Below are 12,179 nucleotides of genomic sequence, written 5' to 3'. Positions count from 1 at the left end.
ATGAAAGTATGAAAACTGACTAATACAATCCTGTAGCCTTTATTTTTTTCATTATTTTTTCTATTTTGTCTGCCTGTGTTATTGGAAAAGACTATTTTCACGTTCAGAAATTCTTTCTTCTGCTTGGTCTAGTCTGTAGTTGGAGTTCTCAATTGTATTTTTTATTTCATTCATTGAATTCTTTAACTTTAGGATTTCCGTTTGGTTCTTTTTTATGTCCACCTCTTTGTCAAATGTCTCACTCAAATTATGAACTGCATTTTTAATTTAATCGAGTAGTCTACCTGCCTTTGCTTACATGTCCTTAAGATTATAATTTTGAATTATTTTTCTGACATTTCATGTTTTCTTATGACTGGGTTTGGTTACTGGAGAATTATTGTTTACCTTAGAGGTGACACATTTCCGTGCTTTTTCATGATTGATGTGTTCCTGCACTGACTGCTATGCATCAGGTGGAAAGTTGCTCAGTACTTCCAATTTTATGGAGTAGGTATCATGTAAAAAGATGTATGTGTATGAATGGGTCTTGGGGTGTTGCTTTTGTGGGGTTTGTTGGTCTTGGTTCTGGGTAGAGGCAGTAGTGTAGTCTCCAAGTAGTTTCTTCAGCTATAGTCTACATTAGTGGCATAGGCAAGTTTCTCAGTGACCTAGGCTAAGAGAACCTGTGGCAATGGTGGTGTGGCTTTTCCAGAAGTTGGCTTGCTGGGCTGTTTCTCAGGTCAGGGGTATAGGAGGATCATCTGACTTAGGATCTGGCTCACTGGGGTTGGGGCAATGGAGCTGCTATTCTGACTGGAAGCACAGGCACACAGTTGCTTGAATGACCTAGGGATGTACCTGCCAGGATTTCTTGGCTTGCCTAAGTGTGTGTCAGCTAGTAATAACTCATAAGGCTGTTTCTCAGGCTTAAGACGTAGCTGCATATTTACTCAGCTGGTCCCAGGGCATTTCTGTAAGGAGTAGCCCATGGGGCTGTTTTTCAGGCTTGAGATATTGGTGCAAGGTTGCTCAGCTGGCCCTGAGGCTGTGTGTGCTTGGGGGCAGGCATAGGGTAGTGTGATGACCTATTAGGCCATTTCTTAGTTCTTTGACTTTGGAGCATGGCTGCTTGACTGGCCTGGTGACACATACACTTGGGGCAGGCACAGGGCTGTTTCTTATGCTCCCAATACAGCTTCATGGCTGCTTGGCTGGTCTGGAAGCATTCTATGGGTCTGGCCCACAGGACTGTTTTGTTGGCCCAGGACATGGGCACAGGACTGCTTGGTTGGCCTGGGGGCATGCCTGCTAGATGTGATCCACAGTGCTGTTTCTCAGATCTTCGAGGTAAGTGCAAGGTTGCTTGGCTGATTCAAGGACGTGCCTGCTGAGGGCAGCCTGTAGGGCTGTTTTAAAGGCCCAGTATGCAGATTCATAGCTTCTTGGCTGGCCTGGAACATGCCTTCCAGGAGTGTCCTATGAGATTGTTTCTCAGACTCTTATTAGGGGTATAGGGATATTAGACAGGCCAAGGGCATGTCTGTGGGGCACAGTGATGCTTGAAGCTGTTTCTAACATCCTAAGCATGGGTGTATAGCCACTCTGCTGGTGGAGGGGCATATTTGCTACTCAGAAGCTCTGGGGCCTGTTGGGATAGAGTGTGAAACAGTTTATTTGGCTCAAAGGCAGGTTCACCCTGGGCAAGAAAGGGAGACTGCTTCTGTGGCTGGGAAGTGTAGTCAATTATGATTGTTATCCCGGCTGTACAGGACCAGAGTCACAACTAATCTTGGGCTCAAGCTCCATATAGCTGGGGTTATAGTGTTCAGCCACCTATATGGGCTTGAGGTAATGAAGATGGATCCCCTGTGCTGTAGAAGTGCAGTAGCTACTGGCCCTTAGGGCAGGGCACACTCCAGAGGTGGCTTTGATATAAAGATAGTGCTGTGCTACTTCAGCTTGGCTCATAGTGGGAAGGTTGGGGTCAGGAGTATACACTTTATGCTCCTATTCTGGGGCAATCTAGTTGTGTGAATTCCCCCAGCTCTTCATATTTGGTTCAGAGTTTTTGCAGAATGTAGAATTGTCCTGTTGTAAGAGCTGTAAGTGTTTTCCTTGGCAATAGGCACTGGTGGGGATCTTCTGCTTATCTTTTCCCCACAAGAAGTTCCTCCTGACTACAGGCAAACACAATTTAAGTGAGGTAGATGAGGATGCAGAGGCCAGGTGCCTCCATGATTCCCTTCTGAAATTCCAGTCACCACGGGTGAATCTCCACTCCTATGCTGCACTCCAGGGCTCTCCATTTGACATGCCAGAGAAATCTGTTTATTTGTTGCCTTCTTCCTTTCCTGTGGGAGTGGGGAACATGCCAGAAGTACTTAGACAGCCATTTTGCTGATATCACTTTTTGTTGTTCTTATTTTTCTTATTCTTGGTGATTTGTTTGTAAACTTTCCTGGGCTAATTATCTAGATCATTCATTCTCATCCCTTGTGTCCATTGAGTTACATGTTAGCTTTTCATTTTTTAATTTTTGGGGGATTATTTTTAAGCCCCAGCTCTGTAGGGTATCATACCTCAGTATAAATTGCTGGCCAGCCAGTGATTGGTCAGAATATTTTCTTAAAATTATGCCTATTTGTTCCTCACTTTTTGTCCAAGGAATCAGTGTGAGAAGCCAGGTGCTCAAACTTCAGGAGGGTCACAAGACAGCCTTAGCTTTAACTTTGCACAGGGCGTTAAGGTCAACAAGTGATGACTAAATGGGGCCTTCTTTTTCAAGTTTTTTTTCTGGAAATGTGAACTTCTTATTAGATCCCCAGGGACATGTCAGAGGTTTTCAAAGTCCCTTATGGTTGTCTAATTCTCCAGACTCTGACTCTTGTCTACCTCAATTGAAATTATAATCTTAGGTGGCTTCAATATAGCCAGCATATTGTTAATGTTTTATTAGTGCTCTGGGGAAGGGCCCTTTCTTTTGATCTGACCCAGAGTCAAAGCAAATACCCATACATTTTCATGGACCTGCAGCTTTGGACAAAATGATTATGACGTTCTGAGAAGTATGCTTTCAACACAGCTCCAAACTTATTCTTTCTGCTGCTTACTTCAAGGCTGTTGGCTTTTGGCTACCATACCACTGAGCAGTAGAGAAAGAGAGGATATAAGAATACTCCCAAGTCAAAGCATTTCAGACTCTGCTGTCTTACTGAAGGTTTATAATTTCTTTTGGATAGATGATTTTCAGTATGTCATGTAGTTTTGATCAATTTTCAGAATTCTGAGATGTTGGATTTTAGTGGTTTTGCTCATAATTTTACAGAAGAGTGAGTTTATTTAGTTCTTAATTGTCCAGTCCAGAAACAAAATTATTCCATCAAGGGAGTTCATTTTTATTGTGAAATTTTATTTTCACTTGATAAAGATTTTGTCACTCAACCTATAAGTAAATTAAAATTAATAATAATATCTTATTGCTATTTAAATGGCTTTTTCTTATTTCTAAAATTAGTACTGTTACAAAGGGAAAATAAATCAAATTTTAAAATTTAGGAATTGAAAATAGAAAATAAAATTATAATTTCAAAGGAACTAAATTATTACTTGGCCTCCATCATTGCAAAATTTTAAAATTTTTGGTTTATTTGAGAAGAATCATGAGCTATTTAAGTGTTAAATATTAGTTGAACCAAGCTATGTGTTTTCATGTTTTCCATAGCCTATATTATATAAAATAATAAATTATGATGAATTACTAGATATATGGGAAATTATTTTCAAAAAATACTAAATGAAAAAAATTTATTGCTCTTTCTGTCATGTTTTTAAATAAAAGCAAGCATACCTTAGTAGTTTTTTCTGATATTTTGGCTACTAAGTTCTCATAAATCTTTTAAATGTAATCCAAAGAGAATTGGGTTTAAAATGTTTCACTAGATGATGGGATTTTACATTGATACTTAATTTTTCTTTTTTCAAACTAAAATACATGTCTCTCAGTCAAAACTACATTTTAAAGTTATAAACGTTAGTGAAATTAAGCTCAGTTTATCTCATTATTTATTGAATATTTTGAGTTTTTGCTTTACAATGTCTTAAGAAGCATGGCTGCCAACAATTCTATTTTAATTTTGGCTTTTGTAACTAACCAGAAGAATCACGAGTAAATTACTTTACTTGTGGATACATCAGTTTCCTCATCTATAAACTGCAATTAATACTACTACTTACCTCAAGGCCTGGTGCAAAGTATAAATATTACATAAGTTAGCATGTTTGGATTTATAGAATATTCAGTGATAATGTATATACCATGCCTAGCACATAATCAATGCTCAATAAAGAGTAACATGCTTTTCTGAATTGAGAATGAATCTTTTACTCTCTACATTGCAGCTATTTTTTTTTTTTTAGCATAAAATAGGTTGACCTTGAGTTTCTGTCCTTGGAATCATAAAATTCAATTTTGTAAAATCTTATCTCTATCCCAGATATTGACTTGTTGTGAGTGGTACTATGTAATAGTATATTTTAATTAAAAGCCACACTAATATTTACAGGTGTTTTATAGTAAACTAACTCCCTTGTTGATCCTCTCAAGGTATACTGCTTCCATAATGGAACGTTGAGTGGCGTCATTTACATTTTCCAGATTTCGCATTCATTGGCACTGGGTTCAAGCAGATCATTGCCTACTCACTTTATTTATGTAGTAAGGACACAGATAACAATTGAGCCATTGAGGCAATGGAGCTGTGTACACATTTTAAATACAGACATCACAGAATGCTGACTTGGTAGGACAAATTCATTGTATTAAGTTATTTATAATTGGTCTCTTTTTTTTTAATGCTTTGGATGTCTTCAGGAGAAAGAGATTTTCCTAAAGTAATTGAAAATCTCTAAGTGCCAGAAAATATGAAAGGATTATTTTGAGAGCATCAGTGTATATATTCAAATATTATTTTCTTTTAATTAAATTTATTTTATTTGATATTTGTTGTATACAGCATGTTTTGATATGAATTTTTGATACAAATATACATAGTAAAATAATTATAGTGAAAACATTTACATGTCAATCACCTTTCATAGTTACCTTTTCTGTGTATGTGTGTTGCGAACATCTAGAACTACCCCTTTTTGCAAATTTTCAGTATATAATGCACATTATCAACTATACTTCTCACGTTGTACATTAAACCTCTAGATTTATTTATTCTCCCTGATGGCAAATTTATGCCCTTTGACCTACTTCTGTCCATTTCCTCTCTCTATCTGACCCTAATAAACACTGCTCTATTTTCTGTTTTTATGTGTTCCACTTTTTAAAAATTTCACATATAAGCAACATGATATAGTATTTTTCTTTGTTTCTGGCTCATCTCACTTAGCATAATATTCTCCAGGTTCATCCATGTAGCTGCAAATAGCAGTATCTCCTTCTTTAATCCTGAATAGTAACAGTCCATTATATATATAGGACTATTATACATATACAAAATGTCTTTTTTTTTTTTTTTTTTTTGAGATGGAGTCTCTGTCTCCAGGTTGGAGTGCAGTGGTGCGATCTTGGCTCACTGCAACCCTTGCCTCCCCGGTTGCAGCAATCTGCTGCCTCAGCCTCCCAAGTAGCTGGGACTATAGGCATGCACCACCATGCCCAGCTAATTATTTGTAATTTTAGTAGAGACAGGGTTTCACCATGTTGGCCAGGATGATCTCGATCTCTTGACTTTGTGATCTGCCTACCTTGGCCTCCCAAAGTGCTGGGATTACAGACATGAGCCACCGCACCTGGCCACATATATATAAATCTATCCATTCATTTGACAATAAATAGGTTGTTTCAATATCTTGACTATTACAATTCAATGAACATGGAAGGGCAAATATCTCTATGCAGTGCTGCTTCCATTTCCTTGGGTATATGCTCAACCAAGGGATTTCAGGGTCATATTAAAGTTCTATTTTTAATTCTTTTCAGGAACTTCCATACTGTTTTTCATAATGGCTATACTTATTTATGCTCCTGCTGACAGTATACAAGTGTTCCATTTTCTCCACATCCCTATCAATACTTGTCATCTTTCAACATTCAGTTACTAGTCATTTAATAGTTGTGATGTGATATCTCATTGTGGATTTCATTTGCGTTTCTCTAAGGATTAGTGATGTTGAGCACCTTCTTATGTAACTGTTGGCCATTTTTACATCTTCTTTGGAAAAATGTCTATTCAGTGTCTTCGCAGTTTTAATTAGACTATTTGTTATTGGTTTTGTTTTCTATTGGTTAAAGTTCCTTACATGGTTTAGATCTTAAGCCTTTATCAGATATACTGATTATAAATATTTTCTCCCAAACCATAGGCTGCCTTTTTCTTGTAATTCTTATTTCTTTTGTTGTGCAGTTGCTTTTCAGTTTGATAGTTCCACTTCTTTATTTTTCTTTTGTTGCCTGAGCTTTTGATATTAAGAAAAAACTGTTGCCAAGGCCAATATCAAGGAGCTATACACCTATGTTTCCTTCTAGCAGTTTTCTAGTTTTGCGTTTTACATCTAGGTCTTTAATTTATTTTGAAATGATTTTGTGTTTTGGATAATAAAGTTTCTTTCTTTTGCATATAGATATCCAGTTTTTCCAACACCATTTATTGAAGAGACTATCCTTTCTCCACTGTGCCTCCTTAGTGGGTGTATTGGTCTGTTTTCACACTGCTATGAAGAACTTCCCTGAGACTTGGTAATTTATAAAGGAAAGAGGTTTAATTGACTCACAGTACCACATGGCAAAGGAGACCTCAGGAAACTTACAATCATGGCATAAGGGGAAGCAGGCACCTTCTTCAGAAGGCAGCAGGAGAAAGAAGAGAAGGTTAAGGGGGAAGAGCCCTTTTTAAAACCATCAGCTATCATGAGAAGTCACTCACTATCATGATAATATCATGGGGGAAACAGCCCCCATGATTCAATCATCTCCCTCCCTCTACAAGGGTGGATTACAAATCCCTCCCTGGACACATGGAGATTATAAATTGAGATGTGATTTGGGTGCACAGAGTCAAACCATATCAATATGCCCCTGAATCCTCCCAAACCTTATGTCTTTTACATTTCAGAACTAATCATGCCGTCTTAAGTCATTCTGGAATTAACTCAAAAGTCCACAGTCCAAAGTCTTAATTGAGACAAGGAAAGTCCCTTCTGCCTATGAACCTGTAAAATCAAAAGCATGTTAGTTATTTCCCAGATACAATAGTAGTACAGGCATTGGCTAAATGTTCCTCTTCCAAATGGGAGAAATTGACCAAAAAAGGGGCTATAGGCTTCATGTAAGTTTAAATTCAGCAGAGCAGTCATTAAATCTTAAAGTTCCAAAATGATCTCCTTTGACTCCATGTTTCACATTCAGGGCATGCTGATGCAAGGGGTAGGGTCCCATGGCCTTGGTTAGCTCATTCACATGCTGACATTGAGTGACTGTGGCTTTTCCAGGTGCACAGGGCAAGCCATCTGTGGATCTACCATTCTGGGATCTGGAGGACAGTGACCCTCTTCTCACAGCTCCACTAGGCAGTGCCCCAGTGAGGACCCTGTGTGGGGGTTTCAACCTCATTTCCCCTTTGCACTGCCCTAGCAGAGGCTCTTCATGAGGGCTTCACCCATGCAGCATACTTCTGCATGGATGGCCAAGTTTTTTCATACATGTTATGAAATCTAGGTTGAAGTTCCTAAACTTCAATTATTGACTTCTGTGCACCCACAGGCCCTACACCACATGGAAGCCACAGAGTCTTAGGGCTTGCACCCTCTGAAACAATGGTCTGAGCTGTACCTTGGCTCCTTTTAGTCATGGCCAGAGCTGGAACATCTGGGATGCAGGGTACACAACAGCAGGGCCCTGGAACAGGCTGTGGAAACCATTTTTTTCCTTCTAGGCCTCCTGGCCTGTGATGGGAGGGGCTGCCACCAACATCTCTGACATGTTCTGAAGACATTTTCACCATTATCTTGGTGATTATCATTCTACTCTTCGTTACTTATGCAAATTTATGCACCTGGCTTGAATTTCTCTCTAGAAAATGGGGTTTTCTTTTCTATCACATTGTCAGGTTGCAAATTTTCCAAATTTTTATGCTCTGCTTCCCTTTTAAACATAACTTCCAATTTCAGATCATCTCTCTCAAGTTAAAAGTTTCACCAATCTCTAAGAGAAGGGACAAAATACCACCAGTGTCTTTGCTAAGCATAGCAAGAGTGATCTTTGCTCCAGTTCCCAAGAAGTTTTTCATCTCTATTTGAGACCACCTCAGTCTGCCCTTTATTGTCCACATTACTATCAGCATGTTTTTCAAAACCATTCCACAAGTCTCTATAAGTTCCAAACTTTCCCACACCTTCCTGTCTTCTCTGGAGCCCTCCAAACTATTCCAACTTCTGCCAGTTCCAAAGTCACTTCCACATTTTCAGGTTATCTTTATAGTAGTACCCCAGTCTCTGTGGTATTCATTTACTGTATTAGTCAGTTTTCACACTGCTATGAAGAACTTTACTGAGACTGGGTAATTTATAAAGAGAAGAATTTAATTGACTCACAGTTCTGCATGACTGGGGAGGCCTCAGCCAACTTACAATCATGGCAGAAGTGGAAGTGTTGGGGTCCGTGCCGGGGGTGGTGGAGAATGAAAGAACACACAAAAGACAAAGACACACAGAGAACATGGCGGCCGAACTCAGAGCCTCCGCCTCACTTTATTTATACTCCATAAACCCCACGTCAGCTGAAAGAATGCAATGCAAAACAAACTTTCTTTTTCCACATGTAACCTTCTACTCAGTTCCTTGTTTCTATGCTCTTCCTTATCTGCCCGCCTTCTTGGCACCTACGGGAGTTCATTAAAAGTTCAATTGGAGATACTGTCCTTGAGCCCTATCTATTCTCAGCATACTGTTTTCAAAGGCCCCTGCATTTTCCCCTTTTTGTTTTTGTTTTGCCTCAGTCCTAAAAAGGTAGCCCATATTTGTTCCTGTGTTTTCTTTTGTTTTTGGAGGCGATGGAGGGAGCATCGAATCACCAAAAGAAGTAGACCCAATCCAAGTGCCCAAAGCAATATACTTCCAGAGATTGTAGAAATCCATGTTTTCATCTGGGTCCATGGGTTAAAAGCAGCAAGGTGCTGACCCAGCTTCTGCAGGGTTATGGTTCCAGACAACACATGTAATTGTTGTCGAAATGCTTCAGAAATGTTCTGAGTGAGCTCTTGGATGTCCAAACTAATATTTTTATGGCCTACTAATAATTTTCGGATTACAGTCCAATTTTGAGAGATGTTAAAAGGTACAGGCGTTACACAAAATTGAGTGGAGTTCCAATCACATTGTAATGTCATCCGAGTACTGAGTACAGTGAGCTGATCTCCAAGCCATGTCAATGCTTGCTCCATGTTGTCCAATCTTTCAGCAAGTTGAGAGTCAATGTTTCATTGTTGAAGCCATAATCGGTGAGATTGTTCGTGCCATTGCTGCATAAATTCAGCATTTTGTATGCTTTGATGAAGAGCGAGTCCTGCTATGGTTGCAGTGGAGGCGATGGCAACAAGACTCATCACCGAGGCAATTATAAGTCCAAGGGCACGGCGGGTTCGCTGAAGAGAAGTCCAAATATAAGTTTCAAGAGGTGATGCCCCCCATGGTCACATAAGGTTAACAGATACCCAAATTTCCTTACGAGCCCTGAGGATATAAATATCCCCAGTAAAGTTGTGCCACCAGGAATGATTGAGGCAAGACAAAAATGTACACGTATCTGTACAATTAACAATCCCCGTATCATTATCCCATGTCAAATTCCCTGCTAATAATAGGTAGGGCTTACGGACACAATCAATAATATATCAGGAGGAATTTCGATACAACTGAATATGAAAGGAGTTAGTTGGGTTAGAAAGATTAAGGGACATATTCCTCACAAAAGTGCTAATGGCATCACCTGCAGCTAACAACTTCCAAAGATGACTCTGTACTTTAGGCCTCCTTCATGCCATACCAAGGTTTCATTACTGTTAGTGGCAATCCTTTTATTTACCCAGTGTCATTTCAAAGGTATGTGACTAAATTTTATTTGAAAATCACCGTGCACACTCCAATCAGTTATTTACATTCCACTGTATTCTAATAAAATCCGGGGTTTAGTTCCCCGACATTGTTGTTACTCCAGCACCTCAATATTAGGAGAAACCTCTAGAATAGGACAAAAAAGTAAAGAACTAGGAATAGTTTCATTACTATATACAGTATGATTATATTAAAAGCTTCTAGTTACAATAATAACAGTTTTAGCAGCCACATGACTATGATTATAGCGAACAGCCCAGGCTTCATGCGATTTTCGGAGACAATGAGGACTATTTCCCATACATATGGGAAGTCCTTCCACTCCAAACTGGTATGTGCTGATTATAATTCCTGTTTCCCATTCTATGTTGTCCTTGTCCATATAGGGGGACGGCATCCAAGTAATGTCATTGGTGAAAACCTTAATTTCCGCCTCCTCCCAGGCGACTCCCTGATACAAGGGCGGAAAGGGAATATAAGTCCAATATTCATACAAAGCCTCACTAAGAGAAATAAGTCCCCCGCCGAGGCACATCTAACAAAGGAAGAAATGCATGCTGAATCCAGTTTTCTTTTCAACAGGGTTTCAATCATCTTGTAGGAAACTACTCAGGTCCGCTCCCTGTAAGGGCAAGAGCATAGCCCCGTCCCTGTTTTAGAACTTGCCCTTGAACATACTTACCTTCTTCATTAGGATACCAAACCTTTAAATTGTTAGCGGGGACTATCACCGAGGGAGGTGAGGAAAGATGGGTTACGACAGCGGAGTCTTGCAATTGTCTCCATTGATTCAAAAAAATTAAGGTAAAAAGAACCTTCAAAATCTGGTTTCTGGGGGGCTTATTTTCCCTTTTTTGTTTTGTTTTAATAGTTGAGTTTTTAAAGTTAAATTTGCGCGCTCAATGATGGCTTGACCTTGACTGTTGCCCGGGATACCGCTGATATGTTGAATATTGTATTGCTGTAAGAAAATTTGTAATTTATGAGAGACATAGGCAGGGACATTATTAGTTTTAAGTATAAGAGGAATGCCCATGATGGCAAAACAAACCAAGAGATGTGTAATAACAGAATCAGCTTTCTCAAATGGCAACGGAGTGGCCCATTGAAAATGAGAAAAGGTATCAATGGTATGATGAACATACTTTAATTGTCCAAAAGAAGGGACATCTCATGGATTAACCCCAGGATGGAAGGATGGAATGCTTAAAGGAGCACAGGAAGGACAAGCTCGAATAAGAGAACGAACTTGTTTATAAGTTAAATGAAACCGTCGTTGAAGGCCAGAACTATTAGTGTGATGTAGAGTATATTTTTGTTCTGCAGCATGTAGGTGGCCTATTAAAAGCGAATCAATCTGAGTATTACCATGAACTAATGGTCCAGGAAGTTGAGAATGAGAACGAAGATGAGTGATGAATAAAGGAGCTCGACGTTGGCTCAAAGTAGAAGATAACAAGGAAAATAGTTTTTGAAGAGAAGAAGTAGCACAAAGAGGTAAAGTGGCTTGAGAAATATAAGAAGTAACATAAACAGCGTATTGAGAATCACTAACAATGTTACAACCAGTAGTAGGGAAATCAAGTAAGATCATTAGAACAGCAAACAATTCTCCCTGTTGCACCGAGGGATAAGGATAAACTGTAACTCGAGATTGATGAACACTCCAATATCCAGCCTTATCATTGCTACTAGCGTCAGTAAAAAAGGTAGGACCTTGAACAGGAAATACAGAAATTGGTGAGAAAGGCAACACAGAATGTTGCCTAAAAAATGAAAAGATCAGAGACTTAGGATATTGGGTAGAAAATTGTCCAACAAAAGAAGTGCAAGCAACTTGCCAAGAATTAGAAGTTGCAAGAAGATAAGTGATCTGATTATGAGTGAATTGAGAGATAATTAAGGAAGGATTTCCTCCCCAAAGTTGTCGACAGTGATGCCGTCCTTTGATGATCAGTTCAGCTAAACGATCGATATAAGTAGCCAAGCGTTTAGATATTTTATTGGACAAAAAGATCCATTTTAGTGGTCAATTAGTTTGATGAATCATTCCTGTGGGAGAAGGTAAAGTATGAAATAAA

Source organism: Papio anubis, chromosome 13, assembly GCF_008728515.1.
Source record: "Papio anubis isolate 15944 chromosome 13, Panubis1.0, whole genome shotgun sequence".
In the NCBI taxonomy this organism is placed as follows: Eukaryota; Metazoa; Chordata; class Mammalia; order Primates; family Cercopithecidae; genus Papio; species Papio anubis.
This window is presented reverse-complemented; position numbering follows the sequence as displayed.